This window comes from Epinephelus moara, chromosome 10, assembly GCF_006386435.1.
Source record: "Epinephelus moara isolate mb chromosome 10, YSFRI_EMoa_1.0, whole genome shotgun sequence".
Lineage (NCBI taxonomy): Eukaryota > Metazoa > Chordata > Actinopteri > Perciformes > Serranidae > Epinephelus > Epinephelus moara.
The window spans coordinates 37427476-37451854 of NC_065515.1; the positions used below are offsets into that span (position 1 = coordinate 37427476).

General features: G+C 40.9%; 1 protein-coding gene across 2 annotated transcripts in view; it reads left to right on the top strand.

Annotated features, from left to right (window-relative positions):
• LOC126396276 (carboxyl-terminal PDZ ligand of neuronal nitric oxide synthase protein-like) overlaps positions 1 to 24379 on the top strand; it is a 262435-nt gene that overhangs the window by 31107 nt on the left and 206949 nt on the right. Inside the window, exon 1 of one of the 2 annotated variants that reach the window (XM_050054221.1) lies at positions 9166 to 9221. The exons of the other annotated variant lie outside the window; for it this stretch is intronic. The gene's annotated coding sequence lies outside the window, so the exon portion shown is untranslated. Of the gene's footprint in view, positions 1 to 9165; positions 9222 to 24379 lie in introns of those variants that run through there. 2 annotated transcript variants of the gene reach the window in all.

A 24379-nucleotide genomic window follows, 5' to 3' on the forward strand; every position in this document is an offset into this window, starting at 1 on the left:
TATATATATAAAAGCATAATTATAAGGCTACGAAAACCAAACGAATTTTATTTTATAGCGATTATACACTTGTATAAACATATTAATGGGCAGAATATTCAGATTCAGATTCAGATTCAGATTGACAATAAACCATGCCAAATATTACACACTGGCCCCAAAGTTTTTTTGACAAACTGCATTTCTCACAATTGTCTTTTGAATTGACAAATATGTGTGATTCATGGTACATTTCAAACGGGTTAAAAAATGATTAGTCTTTCGCAACTGACTTATACACACTTTTTGTCCACTGGAAGTATAGGGAGTTTGCCTCTCTGTTTTTTTGCATAAAGTTTCATGCTTTGGATTATTTCTACTTACCTCTGCAGAGAAATTCACAGTTAAATTAAAACCAGTGTCCTGTTTTATTGTCTTCTTTCTCTTTAATTAAAGGGTCAGAGTTGAATTGATATTGCACTACTGCCTAATGAGTTTCATGGCTTCCTTGTAGAGCTTTACTCAATTTGCAACCTCCTAATTGCTTTGTAGATTAAGTGTCTTGATGTCGGGGCCCTAACTAATTTGGAAAGCCAACTGTTTAATGTAAAACCGACTAATTGTATGGGAGCACTGATTGGCCAGCCTGCAGACTTATCGGTTAAATGTCACTGGCAGTGTGGAGAACTGACTTTTAGTTTGTCGGTAAACTTGCAGGCTCTGGGAGATGAGGAAAGTGCTGACTGATGGATATCTCGGAACAATCAGTGCAGTTTAATCCAACAGATACATGTGGAAGCTGTTGGTGTGATTCTGCTTGGATACACAAATGCACATTTCCAAAGCGGAAATTAGCAGCTAATGAGATACTGTCTACAAACAGCTGGCACTGCAGGGTTATTGACATATTTACATCGCTTTGCATACATTTATAATAAAAAAATAATCAATATGCAAAGGAAGGCGAATGATGGCCTAGGGTTCTGTTTTATGCTGACAGCACTTTTTCCTCAGGTACTGTATCAACAACATCAGCAAAAAAACGTGGCATGAAAAATGGACTAATTTGGAAATTCTGAATCAAAGCGTCTCCTGTTTTAATCACAGTATTTAGTATCGGAATCCATTAATAACTTTGAGAATGACAAACAACGTATGATAATTATATACCTGATTTAAAGTTTATATGCTTCAGCATGAAACATGGAGCAGAATTATGTTTTGAAATCAGTTTTGTAAGAATATTCATTTCTAAATCATACCTCTGTAAGTCACAGCAAAATTGTTTGAATCTTGACTCTTTTGATTTCCAAGTTCTTTGCTAAGGCCGTGCAGATACTTTGGTTTTCCTCCACGGTCCAAAGACATGAAAACTACATCACAATAGGTTAAAATGTCTGTGTGAGTGTGTTTTGACTGTTAATGTAAGTTAAGACATATGCACTGAGAAGACTGAAGGATCGAATTTATTTTGGCAAACTTGCACAGGCTAAGTGGCTCCCTTACAACCAGGTTGTTAGAATATTCACAGGCATTTCTGTGGTGACATTTCTTATTCTTGACACCATTATTCAAAATGTTGTTTTTGAGAGCCAGTAAACCTACAAATTGATATACCTTAGTTTACCGAGACAAACATCTCCAGAGCGGCAGCCATTTTTATGTATAGTTGCAATTGCAACCGTTCTAGTGGACTAACTATCATAAATAAACTGACTTGTGGTAAGTTGCAAATCTACTGAGGTGAGGTTTTGCAGCAATGATCAAATGAGCAGTGGAATAGTATGCTGTCAATTAAGCAACCCATTACTTTTAAAAAATTACTGAAACTTTTATGTAATAGGACATAATTCAGTGTTTCCACCAAGATGGAGTTGTAGCAGTGGAAGTGAAACATGCAGGCAAAGTGCAAAAAATGTTTGCGCCTGCAAAACGCATACTGCCAGGAGGTTTCTATGTGTCTGCTGGCATCAGAAGGGCTCTTGAGGCCTGTACATACAGTAGCCTACATCTGTGCACAGTAACGAGCAGGAGAATATCTGTCTGGCTTACATATAATAGGTGCGTGTGAATTACCAACTGTCTTTGATCAATATGGATCCTCCAAATGTTCATGTCACAGTTATGTTTCCTTGTGTAGTCCTATCCAATTATTGCATTTGTTGTAACGTTACCGTGTGATACTCGTGATGTTGCAGTACTGTTTTCCCTTCATCCTGTATCAGTGATCAGCATTTTTGGCTTCATTATTGACATCTACCTGGTGCTTGTTGTTGTAATCGTTGTGCTGAAATGATCAGGTTAGCACAGAGTTCCTGGTTTACAGGCTTTACTCACACTGACTGACCTGACCTGGATGCCAGGTGTCACTTAGGCAAGATACTTGCCATGCAATAGACGATTGCAGACCAGTGTTTGAGACCAACAAACAACAAAATCAGTTGTGATTTAGCAACTGTGTTTCCAGCAGCTTTTAAGGCACCAAATGCGGGTGCCTTAATAGCAACCTGTTGCTGGTATTGCAGCAGGGATAGTGGCATGAAATGCAGTTGTTTTTTACAGAGACATTGCTGTTTTTTAAGCAGGAAATCTGCACACTATACCAGGTATTTAAAGCCAAAATCATGATCTCTTCCTAATGACAGCCAAGTGATTTGTATGCCTACACCTAACCACACATTAACCACAGCATTGTTAAAACATAATGCCTCAAGGTATCTGCTAGATAGTAACATAAAAATTTAGCAAATCCATGGTTTGCAGAAAAGTGCAGTGCCAGCGTTTGTTCTGGCAATTGAACTGTTCAACAACAGTTTAATGTGGCTGCTAGGTGCATTTAAGGGGAGCCACTGTCATTATTAATAACACAGCATAGTTGAAATATTTGTTGTCATCCCTTATAATAATTTGTTTTACTAGAAGAAAGAAAGAAGTTAAGAAATGTACAGCTTATAAAAAGGCTACAAAGCATAATACCAAATAAAGGGATAATGTTACTTGAGTCACACAAAATGAAAAGCCATGAAATCTCACAGTTGGTGTTTATAGATATATTAGTCACATTTAATTGCCTGACTTGCACCATGCTGTCACCGTTAATTTAACTGCAGTATATTCATTAGGAGCTCCTAGGTGTTGTACAGTTTTGAAGTTTGATAGCACATCCTCAGAGCTTAACATTGTAACCTGTTACTAAAATATTCATAAGCCCCACTATCAGAGAGCTTTGAAGTGCGCCGGGACCTGTGGCGGAATTTTCTATGAAGAAAGAGGCTGCTGTTTAAAACATGCTGCATATCCTGTTCCAGTTTGAAACCTAACAATGGCGTTTATTTTTTGCTGAATCTTCCTTGAAAAAACATTGACGTGGGGGAACTGATATTCCTGGCTGATGTCCCGGCACTCTCAAGGGACAGGTTCGATTATTTGGCAAAAGCTCAGGTTGATAAAAAAAATTCTGTGGCTAAAATTCCGAGCACAATTTGAGTGTGCGGCTTTCTACATAATAAAGTGGTTTTCCACTCCCAGTCGGCAACATAATCCCCCTCCTGCTTGACAGGAAAAGGGTCTGAGTCAGTCTCTAGAAACAATGGTGTGATTCTGACACACCCTCTAAACCACAGTAGCAGTTTTTAGTTGGATGCAAAAGTCCTTCAGCACAGGCATCCTATCTGTTTGTTCATGCATGGATGGCTAATGGGTCATCCCTGACTCGCTGTAACTGAAGAGTAGTGAATTATAGTATTAGCTAATGCATAGTGACATAGGAGGACTGTACTCATGGTGAAGGCCTTTTCTTGCTATACTTCTTTAGCCATGCTATTAAACATTGATTGTGTGCTAATAAGGGGGGATGGGATGCGGTCCACTGACTCCCCTCCACCACCCCCTTGAAGATGATAAATTGCCCGATGCTGTGAGCCGCGATAGCTCGGTTCATACGCATAATTATTCACCACAGCTCACCTCAATCCTTTCGCTCATTAATGACAACCAGAGACTGGAAATATAAATTGGGATCAACCAGAGTTTTCATGCAGGGTCATGCAGTGCAGCTGGTCAAATGACGGCTGGCGAATGAGAGAGTGTTAATTTTCTTTATTTTTTGTTTACCAGCTTTTTAAATAGTGCTTCTCCAGCCTTCGCTTTGCTGATAAACAACATAAAATAAATTCAAGATTTTCATCACAAGTTGCTCTGAAATGATTGATGAAGTCTAGTGTGATACAAGAGGAGCCAGCAATGCATTCAGAGCTGCGAGTTCAAGGTGCTCACTGCATTAATTATGAGGGTGGTGTTGTGGGTTCATCCAATATTTTGTTTGACATAGAGCCTTCTTTTGATTCAGATGTTTTTTTTTCTCTCTTTATTTTACTACTTGAACAAAAACTCAAGTAGGAATACAAATGCCATCTGTGGTCAGAATTTGAATAAAGTCTTGATGAAAATAGGGAGTTATCTGGCTGCTGAGTAATCTGAGAGCTGAAAAATATACAGCCACCATCATGTTTATAATCACCGCCTTTGGTGAGGGCTATTGCAGATAACAATGCTGGTAATATTGCTGTTGATTGGTCTGAATGGAGCTAATGTTATGGTCTGGTGTACTGATTTGAACAACCCTGTAATTACGCTTCTGGCTGATGGGCCAGATGATTCTCACACTTAAAATGCTAAGCAGGAGCTCCATATTGACAAGTTTTTTTCCACATTATTTAAGACATCCCTCAAAACTAAATATGAATCATATTTTTTCAGTATACCGTGTTATTATTCTAATGTTGTAAGGGCCCTGACACACCAAGCCGACAGTCAGTCATTGGTCGGTGTCAGGTCGTTACTAAGTGTATGTCACCCTAGTTTTTGCGGTGTGCCCCACACCGTTGGAACTGGTCACTCTTTTTTCAGCAGATCGAGCAGGTTGACTTGGCGTCGGAGACTGCAGAGCCCATCGGTGAATGCAATCACTCTGATTGGCAGCTCAGCTCAGTGCACACTAGGGCTGGGTTAAAATAATCGATTCATCTGACTCAAATCGATCTTTACTGGAGTGACCCGATATTGATATTGATCTTACTGCTCTGGAAACAACATGTAGTCACAAAATATTTATTTTTATTCATGTTGTGAATTTATTCTTTTTTAAAAAATAATTCCTTGTAAATGTTACACTATTAGTTCTCTGAGAATCTCTTTCACATACTAGAAAAAAATGGTATTGTAACTGAAAAATCTCCAGGCAAATCGATTACGGATTGAATCAAATCGGAAATCGAATGGAATCGGGACCCATTGAATCGAAATCGAATCGTTTCAGGAAATCAGTGGCGATACCCAGCCCTAGTAACCTGGAAATCCAGATGCCCGCCCCTAGCAAATTCTAATTTGCACTGCACAGGATTCTGGCCCCGACGAGCAGAGCCCGCTGAATCGCCTATCGGACCAATCAGATCAGTCTGTCTGACAGAGGTGGGCTCTGGGAGGGCATAACATGATGTGGACATCGCTGCGCCGTAGGAGTCGAAAAGTAAACAGCCAAGATGGCAGCTGCCGAAGGACCACGTCCATTCAATTTAGCTTTGGAAGAAACGCTAAGCCAACTACACTTATCTTTTTCCTTGAGAGAGGAACAGAAGACTGCTCTAGAAGCCTTCGTTTCCAGGAAGGACATTTCTGCTGTTTTGCCGACGAGATACGGCAAAAGCATAATATATCAGTTAGCCCCACTGTTTGGCAAACAAATGGGGCTTAGTGCAATGAATACGTCACCTTGTTTTTTGCTTTGATTGGCCATTGTGCTATCCAATTGTGTGCGGCAGCATTTGAAATGCTTCAGTTAGTGCCGCCCCTTGGGTAGGAAGGGTGTATCGGTGAGGGCCAGACTCAAAATCTTTCCAGATTTGAGTCTGGATTTCCAGGCTACAGCCCTAGTGCGTACCAAGAGAAACAGAGGTGAGGAAAGCCTACAAATGATTAAAGTCAAGAGGGCATGAGATTGAAACAAACTTGTTATTTTTGTTGATTTTTATTTTTTTTGGCTATTGAGCTCTTTAGTAGTTATGGTTTGTAATTTTTTGTGTCACTGTTTGCAAGCACACAGTAAATATCCTTTGTTCCTTCAACATCAGGTTGTGTTGTTAATGTGCTTCCTGGCGTCTTCAATCCGTCCTGACGGTCTTCCGGTTAGGGCTGCCCCTTGAAAGTAGGAGATTTGAAGCATCAGATGGGGACCCCTCAGTTGACAGAGATTGCTTTTTTTTTGTTGCTAGTTAGTGTTCTGGGGGACCAAAAAGTCTCCAGATTTTGATGTTATCTCTTGACTTCCACGCTACTCTTTGGTACAAGCAGCTGCGGACATGATGCAGCTGCACAGAGGAGGACAAACTTTTCACTGCAAGGCCCAGGGAGCTCACAGCAACTTAATATGACAGTCTCTAGCTTTTGTGTGATATCTAGTGTCGGCAAAAAAAGTTGCACAATTCCCATTGTCGTTAGCGCAGATGGCTTGTTTACTATATTATGTGAATGCCGCTGACACTTGGAGCATCCCGCTGAACTCCATTCAAACTTAAAATCTTTATATTGACAAAAAAGAAGGAATCTCTGAATATTCTTATTGAACAACAAAAATCTAATATTCCTGACATAATTCTGAGTCGGGCACAGCCCTACTTCTGGTTTTCCTTTTTGAATGACAAAAACAGACCTCAGCCCCTGCTGGTATGCAAAGTTATTTCCTCTCAGGCATTTGAGAACGTATGTGCTAGATGGCCGTCGGCTGCAGTCTCTGCGGTGTGTTCAAGTGCATCTTTTTGGCCAAGACACAGGAAGATGGGCAGAGCAACAGTCTGCCTTCGTCCCTGTTTGGCCAAGTTCTTTGATGTCAGTTTGGCGTGTCTGATGCTTAAAACTAAGGTGTTGAGTAGTGCTGTCCAGTTAATGACCATGTCATGCATGCATGCTGCATGTATGAAGTAGCCTGATGAGTTTGATATTTATGCAGCGACTGCACACACACCTCATGATAACAGACTTCAAAGTGTTTCCATCAGAATGATCAAAATAATTAAAAAACTTTGAAATCAATGGATTATGAAGTGAATATCAGACAGAAAAAGGTAATCCAAAGAGCGCAGGGATAATTGCACTCCGAATGCTCCTGAACTGTCAGAGGGCTTTCAAATGAGCAGCTCTGATACTCGCTCAAGTTTGATTTGGCTCAACATTTCTGCAGGAGTAGGTGAGTCATCTTTGATTCAGTACATCAAAACATAATTAGTGCGTAGATTTTTCTCAAAATTTAAACCACGTTTCCAATAAATCTAGTTTCTTCGGATGTTTCCTTCACCTGGATACTTTCCTCAGCAGCTATTTCTGAAAACTTTGAAATCTCCACCTCAGTTCAGTGAACAGCAGAGAGCCATTTTGAATCAGTTCATTTAGTTCTTTTCATTCGCCTTTAGAAATGAGCCCTGCCACACCAGACACAGTCTTAAGCCACACCCCCACACCTCACATACCAATGACCTGCGAGAATGAAGCCCTGATGTAATTAAAACCATGAAGAATATCACTAACTGCATTAAATATGCAACTCGTTATACATACTATAACTGCCTGAGTGGGCTGTAAGGCTGGAAAGATGTTTGACTACAGCTGTAATAGTAGGAGCCAGCAGCCTCGACGATGAAATGTTAAAATCGAGCAGTTACCCAGAGGTCACATGGCTGTGTTGCTATGTTTCCAATATTTTGTGAAAAATAATTTGTCTGTGTTGTGTTCTTCTCTGCAGACTAACAAGGGAAGTGATATTGATTAACTCTTCTAGCCAGGAAGGGAAGTTTGTGTGATCTTTTCTTCTTTTGTCACTGGTCGAGCAAGTCCTGCTGTCATAGTCAGAGACACAATTAAATGCTGCCAGCTGAGGACTTGTTTTTTTTTTTGTTACCTCACTAGGCAGGAAAACATCTTCCATGCTACTACAGGGCGGGGTTTCTTTGCAAATCTGCAGAACAAACGTATCATTCTGGACACAGGGTAAAATCTGTCTGAGGAATGACAGATAGATTTTGTAGTGTATAAGTATGCTCATGCAAAGTACCTGAGAGATTTATGTTTTATTTTACGTACCACACTCTAATCTAGTGATGTTTCTGATTCGATTTCTTAGATCTGGCAGAGCCTGTCCTCGTTCATTTCGGCCCTGCGTTATCGCAACATGAGGCTAACTGACATCCAATTGGAGAAATGAAACTAAATTGTCCTGTCTGGGTTGTTCTGGGTTGCCTGTTCCCCAGGCAAGTGTCATGCAGAGCTGATCAGCAGCAGGATGCTAGCACCCACTTGAACACTGGAACACTTTATGAGGATGGATCTGTCTAGTCTGCCTTGTTGTGATGACAGTGACACAAGCTGCTTGTCTAAACCTCAAGGACAAGAGTATAACATCTACCCCTGGACAAAAGCTTTTTCATTTCAGAGACAGATTGAAAAAGGCCAACTCAGTTAAGTGGCTTGTAAGTGCTTTGTAAGATATAATAATTACTTGGCAGCTATATCCCTCCACCTCACTCCAATCTAACTCTAAACTCCCATTCCACTTCATGAAAACAATCCCTAATCTTCTCCTTTTCCTTGACTCTCTTTTATATTTGTTTCACTTTCTCCATTCAACTCTTCTTTGTCTATTAAGTGAAGATACTACACGTATAGTTGAGGTAGGAGAAATGAGAAAATCATCTCACACATCATTTACCCCCCTCCTTCCCCGAGTACTTGATACAGCTTCTGATCCTGCTAATTAAAGTAGCCTAGATATCACCGCTGATGCTGAAAGAATTAAGAGGTTTTGAAATTTTTTTTTTTTTTTTCAAATCCATTTTGTCTCTTGTGTTTATCACATCACGGGTAATAGATTGAAGACGTGGACCTATTTGCATTGCAAATTTTGTAAGAATAAAATGTTAAATGTGCCCACAGGCTCAGGCCAACTGTAGAAGGAGAATAAAAAGTGAGCCAAGCCTCTAATCAATGTGAACAGTTATATTTAGTATACAGGTTAGAGAAGTGGTTTGATACTGACAGGTTCCTGGTCCAAATCCTTCCCTGTGGGGAGGGTGAGAGGAGGAGCAACACTCCTTTTTCACAATAAGTCAGTAGTTTTCCTTGACTGCCCGAACTGCTCAATGGCCAGCGGTAGAACACTGTGATTACATGAACAGCTCCCAGGTCTCATCTGAAATGTACGAAGTTGTGTTTTGAGGCAAAGAGACAATCCAAGCTGAAACCATTGCGGAGTAAATGAAAGTGAATATCTGTTTGGATATAAAGTTTTTATCTGTTTGGTCTTGGGGTGGAATTTGTGTTGAAATGTTATCGAGCCCTCGACCAACTTGAAAAACAAGCTCTGCGTTTGAAGTGTAGATGTACTGTGTGGATGTTGCCCTGTTGTTGGGCAAGGTGGTGTATTTAAATAGAAGGAACACACAGTTCCTGTGTTTGCGGTTTTAACTTTCGTCAGTGCAACTTTCTCTGCATAAAAACATGATAACCTTAAAGTATTATAACTGGTGAGGAATAGGAATGAAGTAGACCTGGTCTTAAATGGGTACGAGTCCCTGATCAGAACTGACATACCACTAAGCCACTGACTGGGCAGCTTGTGCTGCCGTCAATATTTGAACATTATTCACTCTCACACAGCCTGCTGTAAAATGGATTTTATCTGCTCATATTAATGAATGAGCACACAACCCTTTATACATCCTGTCGACAGCTCACTTTGGCCAAGTCAATGAAAATATAACTTTTGATTACTTATTTTGTACCACGCTGTGGTTTATTCACTCTTCACTCTTAAGTTGTCGTCTGTTAATGCAACCTATAATTGCGTCCCATTTCAAACTGAACTTGCATTTTCTGAGTATTTTCCTAATTGACTTTTTTATGTTTGACAGCATTGATAAACAAGGTGAAAAAAGGAGGGACTGATGTGATAGAGGATGAAGGACTAGCCTGTATGGTCAGTGTCTCTGTCCGTCTTTTCACTCCATGCTGCTTTATTAGGTGCACCTGTTCAACTGCTTGTTAAAGCAAATAGCTAATCAGCCAATCACGTGGCAGCAACTCTGCATTTAGTCATGTAGACACGGTCAAGACAACCTGCTGAAGTTCAATACGAGCATCAGAATGGGGAAGAAAGGTGATTTTGAATGTGGCATGGTTGTTGGTGCCGGATGGGCTGATCTGAGAATTTCAGAAACTACTGAATCTGATCTACTGGGATTATACACGCAACCATCTTAAGGGTTTACAGAGGATGGTCCGAAAAAGAGAAAGTATCCAGTGAGCAGCAGTTCTCTGGGCGACAATCCGTTGTTGATGCCAGAGGTCAGAGGAGAATAGCCAGAGTGTTTTCAGATGATAGAAAGGCAACAGTAACTCAAATAATCCCTCATTACAACCAAGGTATGCAGAAGACCATCTCTGAACCAACAACACGTCGAACCTTAAAACAGATGGGCTACAGCAGCAGAAGACCACACCGGGTGCCAAAACTGGACAATAGAAGATTGGAAAAATGTTTCCTGGTCTGATGAGACTTGCTACTTGCTGTGACATTCAGATGGTAGGGTCAGAGTTTGGTGTAAACAATATGAAAGCATGGATCCATCCTGCCTTGTATCAAGGGTTCAGGCTGGTGGTGGTGTAATTGTGTGGGGGATATTTTCTTGGCACACTTTTGGCCCCCTAGTACCAATTTTAGCACTGTTTAAACACCACAGCCTACCTGAATATTGTTGCTGACTGTGTCCATCCCTTTATGACCACAGTGTACCCATCTTCTGATGGCTACTTCCAGCAGGATAATGCACCATGTCATGAAGCTCAGATCATCTACAACTGGTTTCTGGAACATGACAGTGAGTTCACTGTACTCCAATGGCCTCTACAGTCACCAGATCTCAATCCTATAGAGCACCTTTAGGATGTGGTGGAACAGGAGATTCACATCATGGATGTGCAGCTGACAAATCTGCAGCAACTGTGTGATGCTGTCATGTCAATATGGACCAAAATTTCTGAGGAATGTTTCCAGCACCTTGTTGGATCTATGCCATGAAGAAATTAAGGCAATTCTGAAGGCAAAAGGGGTCCAACACAGTACAATCAAGGTGTACTTAATAAAGTGGCCAGTGAGTGTAAATGCATAATCTGTTAGTTTATCCTGTATATAAATGATAAAAGATGAAAATAATGAATGAAAATTAAATGCTATCAAATATGTCTCATGATCGGTAAAAAAATAGAAATGAAGGCAATGATAGATTCTGGCAGAATTTTTGCAACTTTGTCTGTAATTGCATGCACAGTAAATGCAAAGACACAATTAAACACAAATTGACTGAATGTGTCAACTTGAACAAAAGTGCTTTGGAGTCAGCTTCATAAATGTCCAGAGACTTGAAAAAAGAGGAAGTTGACAGCAGGTCCTTGCGAACACTGAGATCAGTTAGGGGCTAAACTGAGCAGAAACACACACACAGTCTCACTCTGATAAACATGGTCGCTAACATTGCTAGTTAGCTTACACCTAATGCCTGCACAGTTGGTTGTGAGGGAAGAATCAACAAGGACTGCACAAATGGTCCAATTTACACAAATGAGGGAAGGTGAAAATTTGTTTTAGTTTTTGTCTGAACACACCGCTAGAAGATGGTTCCAGAGTTAGAGGGCAATGCAGACTTTAGTTCAATTGTCAGAGATGTATCTGGCTTTTTACAGCTAATATTAACCATGACAAAATGCATGGATGGGCCATGAGCTCGATCCTGCAGTTGGGCTTGGGACACCACCAGTTTTTTGAATGTTACCATATTGGTGCATTGTTTGTTAAAACAGTTCAGTAAACTGTGTTGGTTTCGAGCTTTGTAATTCTGCAACTATCAGATGGATTTTGTTTCCTGTCAAAGTCCAACCTGGCAGACAGTTTCCTTATGCAGGAGAGGAATTAATGCCCCAAAGCCAGATTGAAAACCACTTGGACCCCCATTACACCCATTTATGACTAACGAGTCCCTCTCTGTCGTACCTCTTAGAGCTCATTTGTTTTGAACTGTACTTTGAACTGTTACCTAATGACAAAGTTGTCCACAGCTAATGCAGTTCCCTGCCCCCCTGTCTCATTGCCAAAACTTTCAGTAGGCCTGGGTCCATCCATCAGAACAAGCCTCATCAGGGCAAGTCAGGCAGTCGTATCAGAAATAATGTGCTCTTTAGAATGGGATGGCCATAATGTTCTTCACAGGTTGGGGTATTAACTGCCTCCATACATCACCCATGCTGCAGGAACCGAGGGCTATAGTTTGACAGAGAAGCACCTCTGGGACGATAGGGAGGTACTCTGCATAAAATAGGTGGCTAATGATCAAGATAACTGTTGTGAACTAATGGGGAAAGTAAGGTGAGTGAGTAGGGTTTTTCTCATGGGTGTTAATTAGAAGTCAGGTTGCTTCAGAGTTTTTCTCATAGATACTTAAAATGTATCGGATGGTTTTTATACATGAGGGAAAAGACCTGGGAAGTTACAGAGAGATGGTATGGGAAAGGGGTTTAGTTTTGAGTAAATTAGGTTAAATGTCCAGGGGAAAAAAGAAAAGAAAGGGACATGAGTGGTCAGCATTAAAGAAGGATAAAGAAAACCAACCCCCTGCCCCAAGAAATGATCCGTGCTGCTTTGGAAAGGCCTCTGAAACAACATTTGAGGAGCTTCATTCTAAAAACAAGACATCTAGTATCTAAAGTAAGCACTGTGAAGATGGCTGCCTCTGTATTACAAAGCCAGCTGAAATGATAAAGGAATAAAGAGCTCTGCGTCTTCAGTGAGTGTGTGATGTCAAGCAGATAGTACTTTTCAAAGTCTGCGGACACTCTACTGAGAAGTTCCTTGTTACAGAGACAGTTTGAGGGGACTGTTTCCACAGGTATCGACTTGGCATTCTTGGACTGAATGTACTTTGACTGATATTGGATATTTGGCAGCACATAGTTTGAAGCTGCATTGCTTTTTATCCCTTTTATGTCCAGGTTAGTAGCTACTCCTTTGTGTTACACCATCTGTCCACTTGCTTGGACCAGCACATCCTGAGAAAACTAATAGCAAATTTGACATAAAGTGCATATTTACTCCCCCAGGATTAATAAATTGTTTGCCATTTAGACCCAAAATGTGGGCTGCACAGTCATGATCTTGAGAGCCAGAAATCTCCACACCAGCTTTTGTATGTAGGGGCTACAGGTTCAAGGTTATAAGTCTGACCTGCTAGATATAGAGAGGGTTAACTTGTGAACATACCCGGCTTTAATGTAAAGTTGCACTGTAATGCACTGTAGTGTGCAGGGTGTGTAAGCAGTGGCATTACGCCACCACTAGTTGGTAAGGGGTGTCATGATTTTGATTCTAAATTAAAAATCAATTGAAGTGAGGATCAGCAATTCTCCCAGTATTTTTTTTCTCTCCACCCCCACCAACACTTCAAAGATGACACAGTATAACGCAAATGTACTGGTAGCCTGCAGCTGTACTTTGAGACACCATTGCCTCTGCCAGAGTTGGAGTTATTGGAGAAACAACATAACTGGAAAAAGTCAGCGGTGTGGTAACATTTTGCATTACCCATGAGTTATGTGAACAACAAATGTGAGCATCCGTGGGATGTGCCAGTACTCCAGAGATCCTGTGTCAATGCCTTTACAGGTCAGAGCCAAGTCTGATCCACGGTGGGACCTCTGACCTGTTGAGGAACAGACACAGGACCACTGGGTGTGTCCTGGGAGTCTGGATTTAGGGCATTGGAGGTGGATTCTGTCAACAGATGATCGATAGGATTGGGATCTAGGGACTAGGGACTAGAAACTTTAAACTTAAACATTAACATTAAATAAAAAATATAGCTGGTTTGCTTTGGCTGCTTTGGCCCCTTAATAAATAGAAAATAAATCAACACAAGAAATCTTTAAAATGTCTAACACTGAAATTAAAATAGCAGCAGGACTCCACACACTTGTGCTTTGGCCCCCTAATAAATACAAAATAGATTAACACCACAAAACATTGTTGACATTTAACAAACAATGCAGCCTTTCCTTTTCAGTTATTTTAGTAGTGTCAGTGCCAGCCTGGTGCTGCTCTTTCCTGGGACCAACAGAGGGGACAAAAAACCACACACAATATTGTACAACTGTTTAAACAAGCAATAGTCCATCCATGGCTCCAATTTCACTAATTGTGCCCAAAACAATGCCATCAGTGCTCTTTACTTAAACAGTAAGAGTGTAAACCAAATAAAAATATCACTCTCAAAAAACCAGAGCAGAAAACAAATAGTCAGTTAACTAAATTGACCGCTACTCTTCCTACCCTTCCTTCCGTGTGTGTCTGCCGTCTGCATGCTGGCCTGGTGGATTGATAGTAAGAGCTGGAGCGGATCACCGGAATGGACTGCTTGAATCGCAGAGCGCTGGGCTGGCCGGAAAACCTGGATCGAACTCTGTGAAAAACTGGATCGGAGTTCTTGGATCGGCATTTTTCCGTGCAGTCCGATCTGATGCCGATGCACCTTTTTTGCAATATCAGCGGCCAATACCGATCCGAATATCGGATTGGGACATCCCTACTAGGGACTTTTGAGGCTAGGTCGACGCCTTGAGCCCTTTATCACATTGCTCAGATGATTCCTGTGCAGTTTTTGTGGTGGGTCATGTTGAATTGTCCTGCTGGGGGAGCTACTGCCATCAGAAAGTGGCATTGCCATCAGGAGGGGATACTTGGTTTGCAGCGATGTTTGGGTGGATGGTGTGTGTCAAGTCGCATCTACATAAATGCAAGAACCCAAGGTTCCATAGCAGAACATTATGTTGTAACAAGATCAGTGTTATTGAATTCATCTGTCAGTGGTTTTAATGTTTTGGCTGATTAGTGTTTGTTCAAATAATCAACAATCCTGTTAGGGTCAAAATAAACTCTTACTTTAGCAAGTTAGATGTAAAAATATGTTGTGTTGTCCTGCTCTCTCTCTCTGCCATTGCTGGTCAGCTTTTTACTAGTCCTGTAATGTTATCCCCACCACTCACATTCACCATCTTTCTTAGCTCAGTAAATGACCGTTTGCACGGCATAAAAATAAAATGTTTAAATCAATAATTGAATCAAATCATGGATTTGGAGAATAGAGACACCCCTACTAGTTGGCAGAGTAATTAAGATTATTAGGAAGGATGCAGTCGTAATTGCACAGCCTTTGCGGTGCTCAGTTTTGCTCCTAACAGGAGCCGACCTTTAAGTTTGATTGACCAATAACCTTTCTCTTTATGCCAAAATCCGGTTACACTTTTGCTATCCACTCTGTGATCTACCCAATGATTGCTATAACAAAACAAAAAAAGTAACATTAAATGGGCCTGATCTGCTGTCTTCTGAGGGCTTTCTTGCTTGAAAGCTTTTGCTTTTTTTCTCCACTCTGAATTATACTGTCCCTTTTTATATTTCAAAAGTGTTTGTTACTTTTTGTTATAGTAAAGTGCTGTCAGTTTTGGTTTTATTTATTGTTGTAAAGTCAGATTTAGGTGGCACTGAAGTGGTTGTCATTTTGTTTTTATGATACCTGCAGAAAACTCTGCAGCTGCAGTGTTGTGTATGCTGCTGTGTTTTTAGCCCTTCTTTTCTTACCCAGCAGCACCAATAATACACAGTAACACCTGCTGGGTGTTGGGTGACCTTATATTGCCGGTGGCACAGAGATATATGCCAAGAGAGAGGGCTGAGTAAAAACGAAAAAAAAACAACAACAACTAATAAACAAGATAAAAAGGTACATATTCCTATCCCAGAGATATCATCATATCAAAACCACCTATCTTCAGATTAGAAGGGAGCCAAATAGAAGAAGGTTAAGCACTCTCACTTATATTATGTATAAAATGACACTAAAATATTAAATTGTATGGATTGTCACCAAGGTAAACAGGCATCTATAGAAGCTTTAGTTTACTTTGTTACGCAAGCTCTGAAATATGGTCTATTTACAGTATGTGTAGGATCAGATTTAGGCACACTCACGTCTGCTGTATGTGTGCTGTATATAGACCAGCATGCCAAGCATTCCCTCATGTAATCCCAGTCTTCTACAGAGTATCACGCGTGATAAATCGTTGGCCCTAAGGGGAGATTTGAGAAGACTGTGTTTGGTCGGAACTGTTTCATTGTCACAATTAGTGTGCATACATTCAGTGTCTCCCCCCTTGACATTTTTCAGCATCATGCTAAGGCTTCTTCTGATAAAAGCAATATCAGTCACAATGAGAGTACCCGATTGACTGAAGGATAAATGGAAAACACATGCACCTTTGACCATATATCCTAACCTCTCCAATCTTAGCTTCAAGATTGGAAACATAAGACCTGGTGTACATTGTTCCTTACAAGCCCAACTGTTCCCTGTGGCTCCGGCTGCCAATAACAGTGCCCTGGGAGACAGTGAAGCGTGAAGCTGGAAGTGGAGAGGGAAAACTTCTTGAGGTCATCTGGGGCAAACACACACAGGCAGTTGCTCACACCTACAAGAGAGGTAGAAGAAAAAAAGTATATCTTTCAATGCTGGTAGTCAGGAGGAGATGGAAAAACTCTTGGGACCAAACAAGACAAACTCACATGCAGAGACACATGCACGCTCACCTTTTCAGTGACCATGTTTCCATTTTTTTCAATTACCAAGCTTCACATCTGGTGATCATTTTTCAGTCAGGCGTGAAACCCAGCCAGCTTGTCCCCGCTCAGCATCAACGCCATTCTTCACATTATGCAAATCAGGCCAGGATCAGAAGATTGGGAGAGGTCTGGCAATCTCAACAGCCACAATGGCGGCAATGATGATAATGAGGGTGATGACAGCAAAAGTCCAGTATGGTGGTGTGAGTTACCATAGTTACCATGCTAAGTCGCCTTAGTGTAACAGCTGGAGCTGTAGGAGGATGCGTGTGTAATTGAAAAGATGGAACGGAGAGAGGCAGAGAATGAGATGGCGTCGATGATTTGAGGCACATACACATAAAAATATCACCCTCTCGTCAAAGTGTTTGGATCTGAGCTGTAATGAAAGTTCATAGAAAATACGCACGGTAATGTCATGCACACACAGGATCACTGCTGCACGTGGCTCCAATGATGGAATCATGTCATCTTGTAAAGATGTATACTTGGAAAAGATGCTGTTTTGCAGATGATTTGGGTGGCTACTTTCAAAAGCTTTCTATTCTTAACTAAATATTACATGACACACTCACAGCTGTTGAGTAAATATAGTTCATGTAAGTATCATTTTTACCTCTGTTTCTCTGTAAACAGGTGTTCTATAAGCACTGGTGAGACGATGGATTACAATGCAACAAGTCCACTTTTGCATAATTCATCTGTAAGCTTTTTGAATTAAAGTTAACTTGGGAACAATCATTTTGTTCTGTGTCTCAACAATTGTGAGGACACTGCATGCAGCAAAGGTTAAGACCCCCGCTGTGCTAATGAGCTGGCCTCATTAAAATTCATGCATGTTTTGACACAGTGCTATTGTCACTGATTTATAATTGCTATTATAAATTGTGCTATTGAGCAGTCAAGAGTCACCAGATTTACCTTTGAGGACTAAAGAAAGCTACCTTATCACTACTGAAGCTTATCAGCAACAAAAGAATAAAAGAAGAAGAAAGTGAAGTTACTCATGCACACCAGTTTTGTGCATCTTGTGAATTCCTGAGCTTTTTTGGCTCAGAGTCCATACAGAAAGTTAGTCATGTCCTTAGACCTTATTAAGTCATATTAGCAGTCCTGTCATGTGGTGACCCACCAGAGGTTTCTGCTCCTTAACCCCAAAGTTTCAGGAGCATTGGTTTACATAATGAGTAACAGTGTTGTTTGGTCATTAATAAAGAGCTGTCATTAGTGTTTGTTTGTCAGGATGTTAATTACAAGTACTTTCAGTCTTTTCAAAATAAATTGACCAGGTAAGCCAGAGTTGGGTGTAGTGTGGTTTGATGTTGCTTTAAATTTCCATGTAATGAGAACTTAATGCTTCTATTCCATTACATTCAGCTGGCAAGCCTGATAGTGTGCATCTTTTTACATGAAAGCACTTATATAACAACCTCATTTATACTTGAAAGTGAGAAAATAGTTCTCATTTAAAAGTCCATTAAAGCCTGAAAGCATTTTAGGACATAAAGCAAGATCACAACAGGAAACAACTAGGGAAGAATGATGAGACTGAGTCAGTATTCTGATACTTTGGCACATGTACATATGAAATGCATGCACCTGTTCCACTGGGGTATTTCAGCTGTTTAGCTTAAAATTGTCAGTTTCTTTGACAAACTGAGTCAAGCTAGCTACTCACTCTGACTCACTCCAAGTGATGCTGGAGGTGAAGAAAAAAAACAATTTCAGTGTGAAGCAGAGTTGGTTGGTAGTTGCGTGGCTGAGAGCGGCGCATCGGCCCGTGAGCTCGGCAAAGAGAAATCCAGCAAATGCTGTCAGCTTTGATACTATTCTTCCTCGAGAAGCTGAGGCTTTGAAAGGCACTCCAATTACAGTAACTTCGCCTGGCAAAGCAAAGCCTGTATCAGTGCGTATCACTGCCAGCCGGCCCTGTTTTATACTCCGTGTAAGTTCAAGAGAGCTGTCTGAGCATGGTTGTACCGGCGTGAGTGCATGCATGAATGAAAGCGTGAGTGTCAAGAGTGCGAGCAAGGCCCAGTCTAACTTTGGCGGTGTGTCAGAGCGTTTGCTGACAGAGAGGGAGTGCTGCAGGGTATGTTTCTGATAGCTGTCCACTTATATCAGGCAGGCAGAAAGGATGGAATTGGAGAGGTAGCATGGTTTTTAAGAGGACCAGACACAAACATTCAAAATGAAGAGATTAACTTTTTTATATATTTTTGCATGAGAAAGACCTTTGAGCACCAGAATGCCTCTGCTACAACAGATGACTGTGTAAAACTTAAAGTACATACATGACCACGCTTATGTCCTGAAATAATAAGTCTATTAATTAATAAGTCAATTGGCAGGATGTATGTAAAGTATATTCCGCATGTAGGATTCAACTGCTCAAGTAAAGAATTGCTGATTTTCTCAGTTTCATGTGTCTACAAAGTGATAGCTGTTAACAAAAGTTTTTTATGCCAATGCTCCGGTGACAGCCGTGGCTGGGGTCATTATGTTTATCTGATTAGGGATGTATTTCCGTCCTTGTGTTCATCCGTTTGTCTGTCTGTCCCGTTCTTGAAAACATGACATGTCTAGAAAGCTTTGAGGGAATTTCAGCAAATTTGGCATAAACGTTTATGTGGACTCAACAATGCCCCAGCAACAGCCACGGCCAGGGTCATTATGTTTGTCCGATTAGGAGTGTATTTCCATCCTTGCCTTCATCCGTTTGTCTGTCTGTCCTGTCTCGCGAGCGCGACATATTAAGAATGCTTTGAGGGAATTTCATCAAATTTGGCACAAACGTTAATGTGGACTCAACAATGAACTGTTTAGATTTTTGTGGTCAAAGGTCAAGGTCACTGTGACCTCACGTTTTTTTAGTCATAACTCTAAAATGTATACGCTAATGATGACAACATTTCACGATAAGTTTAATAGGACATAATGATAAAGTGATGGGATTTTATATCCAAGAGGTCAAAGGTCATCTTTACTGTGACATCATAATGTTCGGCAAACACATTTCTATGGCCATTACTCAACAACATAACTCAGGAAAGGAAGGGGAAACATTTAATCTTGGGTGTAAACCTATAAACTGTGCTGACTGTATAGATCTTCTGTGCTGCTGGGTTGAAGATGTGTGTGTAGCATTCACATTGTAGAATTTGTAGCTTTTTTGCTGAAACATCCATGTTTGAAGCATTGTCTACTACATATGAGTCTTGATAGACATGGATGTAAAATCTGATTTGACTGGTTGGAGGAGGCGTACAACTGCAATATCGTAAGGACAACATAGGCATTTGGACAACACACTGGGTTTTGAGTATCATGCTGTGGGTATTTGCCATGGTGGTAGCCCAAACTGTCTTTATGTTCAAGTGGAGAGGGTGACGCTAATTGATTGCACAGAGACCAATGCACATCTTTGCTGACAAGCTGCAGGTTGGCAGCTGCAGATAAAAGCTTTGTATTTACCCATGTTTTGGTGGAAAGTAAATCATTTGAACATACTGAGAATATGAATGAGTCTTGAAGAAAAGGATTATTCTGCCTGAGTGAATCAAAACATTTTGGTGGATGTATTGATATTTTTTCCTGCCTAAAACACGGGTCACTGCTGGAATCCACTTAAAACCAACATGCCTCTGATTCAGTGTAACCACAGCCACTGTGCTCTGCGAGGGCAACACTTTCATGCACTCACCTTTCAAATGTACAGTGCTTGCTCTATGATGCTCGAAACACCATCTCTGTCTTTTAAAACAACTGAACATGCATCAGCTGCAGCTTCAGTTAGTCATGTTTTGCTGAATTGAGGCAGCCTGGGCAGGGTTCACACTTATTTGCTGGCAGTGTTCTTTCTCCTGCCCCTCTTTCCTGAGGTGCCTTGGTCTTTTCATTTCACCCCGCTTTTACTCCCTGAAGTTGAAACAAATATAAGGAGCAAAGCAAGCTGCCAGTCAGCCTCGGCCTCAGCGTCTCTCTGCTGCTTTTTCCGTGGTCTGCTGAACCCGCATGAGTCCATTTCGGCCCCACTTCAAAGCGTCCACAACTGCCATTGTAAGACTGTGGCAGCATTTGCAACTGGTCAGAGTCTACAGGGACAGAACACTGGAAGGAGGGGCCACTTATATTTTTTTCCTTAAACATTTATCTTTTAAAAGTCCCTCCCCTGGACATGTGCACAAAAAACCATGCCATGTCACTTTTAAAGCCTTTTACTGTATGCCTTCTTTTCACTCTGTGTTTGATGCTGTGTGTGTTTTGCACAAATGGTAATCTGATACCTCACAATTCAAACCAAGCTTGTGGTGTGGAGAAAGAGATGCTACAAAAGTTGATTTAATTCCATGCAAATAAAGGTGTTGTTTGCAAGGTAACCAACCATTTGATTGGACAAACAGGATGGTTGGATTCAAACCTGCAAACTTGCATCCACAAGCCAACTGCTTTACTGCCAGCTGACTTCCTGTAACACCCCTAACCTAACGCATCAGTGTCTCTGTTGTTTGTTGGCGTCACCAGATGTGAGGGGATTTGTATGAATCCCTGTGAGACAAGGAGGCACGTTTTAAACCCTGAAACCCTTTGGAATAAGTGAAAATTAGATTACTCCACTCTCTGTGGAGCAGTTGAATAATAATATTGCAGCATTAAAGGAATTTTTAATTTGCACAAAGGCGCTTTGACATAACTCCCTTAATCATGGCCTTTTTTTATCAGGAGAAACACTGATGGGGAAAATTTACGATGCCCTTTGCTAATGAAAATGCCTCTATGGAATGTTTGATGTTTGCTTGTAAGGGAAATGATAACAAGATTGCGTTATTGGGGAATATTCTGCAGAAAGCATGACTGCATTAAATCAAAATCTGCTTTCAAGATTGAGACAAGTGATATGCAGAGCTGAGCATCTTCTCTTCATCCATACTTGCTTTAACTTTCATTTTCCTATACTGTGTGAATCCGCTGAGGAAGCCTTATCTAGAACTTTCTTCTGCTCCAATGGAGGGGATCACTGAGGATTGCTATCGCTAATGCAATATTCTCTATTCCATATCTAATATTACCTGTCTGTGGAGAAGAAGCAAGGCTGACAAGAAGAAAGACAGCTGGCTTTTTCTCCTGTTGGCCTGTACAACTCTTTACGATTTTCTGTTGTCAGTCTCCACATCGAGCTCAAAGCACTCTAAGCTTTGTAGACACGAAAGGCACCATACTGAATCTAGGTTTCACTGCTTCTTTGTCTCTTTCTCTTTCTGCCAATTAGTGACCCCACATTGTTTGATGGAGGCGGCAGAATTTCCCCCTACTTTCCTATCAGCATCACACCTCCAAACTATTCAAGAATCCCACTGCTGAGTGCTGGACTTTTCATTCTCGTTCCCTCTTTCTCGCACTCCCGTAATTTTGTTTAGACAAAGAATACCCCGCCCCTCTGCCCTCCTCTCCTCCAAATCCATTTGAATTCACCAGCAAGTGTTGTAAGGGAAATCCAATTTTGGCCACCAACCTGTGGATTGGAAGAACAAAAAGGGGCATTTGCATGGAGTGCAGGGGAAACAGCGTGTTGTGTGGGAGATGAGACTGAGAATTCCCCTGATTGCTTTACTGATCTGGATATTGAATAGGTGCCAAGGTGGAATGTAAATGAGACGCTCGCAGAAATTGCTCTGAAAAGAGAAATTGGCTAAATAAAGCAATAAAAAGCAAGAAAGGACAAAATAATTAAATGGTGAGGAGGTGAGGCTCGAATTAAGAGCTTGATATTACATAAGTGAAAAGGTTCTTTTTATTTTTACACACCTTTGTGAAGCTTTCAGTACAGTATAAGCTTCTTCCCAGAATGAGATGGGTTTGGAAGTGAATTGGAGTATAACTATAGGTCAGGTTTGAAAGCATTTTGAAAACAGAAATGTTCTACTCCAATTGTTGGCCATGTATTGGAAGAAATAAGGAAATTATAGCTGCTGCGCAGCGATGGGTCGGGTCCGGGCATTTTTAGGCAATTCTGAGCAACAAGCAGAAGAATTGGAAGACATTTAGGAATTTAGCAACACAATCTGCCTTTTGCATCAGCTGAGGCTTGAACTCACAACCTCTGAGACTAAGAATCAATTTCTATCTCACTGAGCTAATTAGTCAGTGACAATTCATGTGTAGCTTCACAAATTGACTAAGCCAAACGTGCAGGTTTAGCAGCCTTCCATGCATGGAAAAGCAGATTTCAAACCACTGAAAAAAATTCAGTTATTGAAACAAAAATCTGAAAATACACATATTGCATCTAGACAGCATGGAGATGTTGGTAATTTATTTTTTAACAATGATTGATTTACTTCATAAGTGAAAAAATGATGTTTAACTAGTTGAGCTATGTGCAAAGTGAGAAGCCTCAGATGGTTTCACACTGAAGTATTGACACTGGATCTGTGTGCAAAGTTTGGTTTATTTTCAAGCATTTTCTAGCAGAAAAAAGACTTGAAGATGCTGCACAGTGATCAGTCACGCTCAGGCAATTTTAAGCAATAAGCTGGAGCACAAGAAGATAATTACATTACAATGTGGATTCTGCACCAGTTGAGGCTCGAATCCGCAACCTCTGGAACCTAAGACGGTCATCTACCGCTCTGAGCTAATTGGCAAGTAGCAACTCAACAGTGGCTTCACAAATTGAGTAAGCCATTCACTGTTGTGTAGGAAAGCAGCCATCCGTGCATGGAAAGGCAGATTTGAAACCACTGTAAAAAATTCAGTTATTAAGACAAAAATCTGAAAATACACATATTGCATCTAGACAGCATGGAGATGTTGGTAATTTGTTTGTAACAATGATTGATTTGCTCCATAAGTGAAAAACTGATGTTTAAAATTGCCATTTTTACATTGACTCCAATTGTTCACATTAGAGCAAAATTCAAAATGCTGTCAAAAATTCAGTTTTTGAGATAAAATTCTGAAATTTGCCACACATCATCTACCATGACTCTAGAATTTTGTCATTTTTTTCATGAACATTGAAGATTTATTTAGCAAGAATTTGCATGTATATGTTTACAGTACCGTTTACAGTCAAACATTTTGATGCACTGTAGGCTCAATTTTTGATAAATCAAAAATCTGAGAAACATAGCTTTTGTAGGACAGTCTGAAGATGCTCTGTAGCAAGTTTGGTGTCAATTGAGCAAAAATTGTGGGAGGAGATAGATAGGGTTGGGTCGGTATGAGAAAAAAAAAAAAACGGCCCGGTTTTTGTAAAAACTGCATCACGTCGGTAATACCGGATTTTCGCCACTTGGGGGCGCAATTGGCTCATTTAAAATAAAAAATGACCCTAGGACAACCGAGTGACAGTGACAAGTTGTTTCTTTTATTCCTTACAAATAAATTTTGCAGCTTACTCAGTCAGTGCAAACAAAGGTTGCCTCCTTCGTCTGGCTCAAAGCCAAAGTGTTACCATATTGGCGCATTCTTTGATTTCTTTGAGACTAAATTGTCCGCCATTATCGACTCCCTGTCACTGTTAAACAAACTCCAGGCTACAGTAGAGGCCTCGGTGCATGTGCACTCGCACCCCCTAGCTCAGTCCCCGCCCCCCCCCCACCCCCCTCTCCCTCCTCCCCGCTTGCGCTTGGC